Source organism: Lucilia sericata, unplaced genomic scaffold (assembly GCF_015586225.1).
Source record: "Lucilia sericata isolate MDLA Ls3-8-SP2 unplaced genomic scaffold, ASM1558622v1 Contig001001F_arrow, whole genome shotgun sequence".
In the NCBI taxonomy this organism is placed as follows: domain Eukaryota; kingdom Metazoa; phylum Arthropoda; class Insecta; order Diptera; family Calliphoridae; genus Lucilia; species Lucilia sericata.
The window spans coordinates 143470-145804 of NW_023994983.1; positions in this window are offsets into that span (position 1 = coordinate 143470).

A 2335-nucleotide genomic window follows, 5' to 3' on the forward strand; every position below is an offset into this window, starting at 1 on the left:
CACACAAATTTTTTTATATAAAAACCTGTTATATACCAATTTTTCTGTAGAAAAAACAGTTATATACAAATTTTTCTATAGAAAAAACAGTTATATAAAAATTTTTCTAAAGAAACAACTGTTATACACAAATTTTTCTATAGAAAAAACTGTTATACACAAATTTTTCTATAGAAGAAGTAGTTATACACAAATTTTTCTATAGAAGAAGTAGTTATGCACAAATTTTTCTATAGAAAAAGTAGTTATACACAAATTTTTCTATAGAAAAAGTAGTTATACACAAATTTTTCTATAGAAAAAGTAGTTATACACAAATTTTTCTAAAGAAAAAGTTGTTATACACAAATTTTTCTATAGAAAAAGTTGTTATACACAAATTTTTCTATAGAAAAAGTTGTTATACACAAACTTTTCTATTGAAAAAACTGTTATACACAAATTTTTCTATTGAAAAAACTGTTATACACAAATTTTTCTATAGAAAAAACTGTTATATAAAAATTTTTCTATAGAAAAAACTGTTATACACAAATTTTTCTATAGAAAAAACTGTTATACAAAAATTTTTCTACAGAAAAAACTGTTATACACAAATTTTTCTATAGATAAAACTCTTATACACAAATTTTTCCATTGAAAAAGTTGTTATACACAAATTTTTCTACAGAAAAAGTTGTTATACATAAATTTTTCTATATAGAAAAAGTTGTTATACACACATTTTTCTATAGAAAAAGTTGTTATATACAAATTTTTCTATAGAAAAAGTTGTTATATACAAATTTTTCTATATAAAAAGTTGTTATACACAAATTTTTCTATAGAAAAAGTTGTTATACACAAATTTTTCTATAGAAAAAGTTGTTATACACTAATTTTTCTATAGAAAAAGTTGTTATACACAAATTTTTCTATAGAAAAGTTGTTATACACAAATTTTTCTATAGAAAAAGTTGTTATACACAAATTTTTCTATGGAAAAAACGGTTATACACAAATTTTTCCATAAAAAGAACTGTTTTATAAGAAACTTTCTTAACAAAAAACTGCTATACACAAAATTTTCTATAGGAAAAACTGTTTTACCAAAATTTTTCTATGGAAAAAACTGTTATACACAAATGTTTCTATGTAAAAAACTGTTATACAGAATTTTTTCTACAGAAAATATTTGTTATACTTTAAATTTATCTCTAGAATAAACTGTTATACACACATTTTTTATAGAAAAAACTGTTATACACAAATTTTTCTAGTGAAAATACTGTTTTACACAATTTTTTTTATAGAAAAAAACTGTTATACGCAAATTTTGTAAAGAAAAAACTGTTATACATATACTTTTTATAGAAAAAACTGTTATACACAAGTTTTACTATAGAAAAACTGAAATTTGTCTAAAGTAAAATGTGTTATACACAAAAAAATGAAATCGTTTATACACTTTTTTTTTAATTTTTATATCAGTAATATCGAAGAAATTGTTTCCACTTTGTTTCCATCCCTGAAACATACAGAACAGAGAATAGATTTTCAAATACAAACAAACACGAGACCAAGAGTGAAAAGTCTTTGTGTATGTGTGGGTGTGCAAAGGAACGTAAATCATACAACAAACACATGATGTCGAGTATATGTCAGCTGTGTTTTTAAAAAACTCAAGCAGCAACAACAACAAAAACAAAATACTACTATATTAACAACAAATTAAGAGAGGGGGGAGGGAGTTTTTGGGTGGTAGTGTGGATTTTATTTGTTAAAGAAAAGGTTTTTTTGATGTAATTTTTCATTGTTGCTGTTGTTGGTATGTCTTTTTTTTTTTTTGGGCCGGTTGACTGTTGTTGAGCAAAGGAACGAACTAACAAACAACGAACGAATTTTGTATGAGAATGCATGAATTTTTATGTAGAGTTTTTGAGTGGTGCTGCGCTTGTACAATAAATTTGTTATTATGCCAAACAATACAAACAAAATACACACACGCACACATATACACACTCTCACTTTGGACAGTTTATGGAAAAAACAAAAAGAAGCAGCAGAGGAAAACTGAACTGAACAGAAAAAGAGCGATACGTCCCCGTTAGACAGTTTTAGTAAAGTAGCTGCTGATTGAGTAAAAAGTTGTTGGGAACCAAAAAGGAAAAACTTATTTAACGCATTTTACTTTTTTAATTTAAGACCCACATAATAATAAAACAATTAAAAAAAGATAAAAACAAAAATATTAAAAAAGTGTTTAAAACATTGTTCAAATAAAATTTAATAAAGTTACGAAAAAATTAAAATATAAATAAATATTCTAAAAAGAAATATATAATTGTAGAAAATA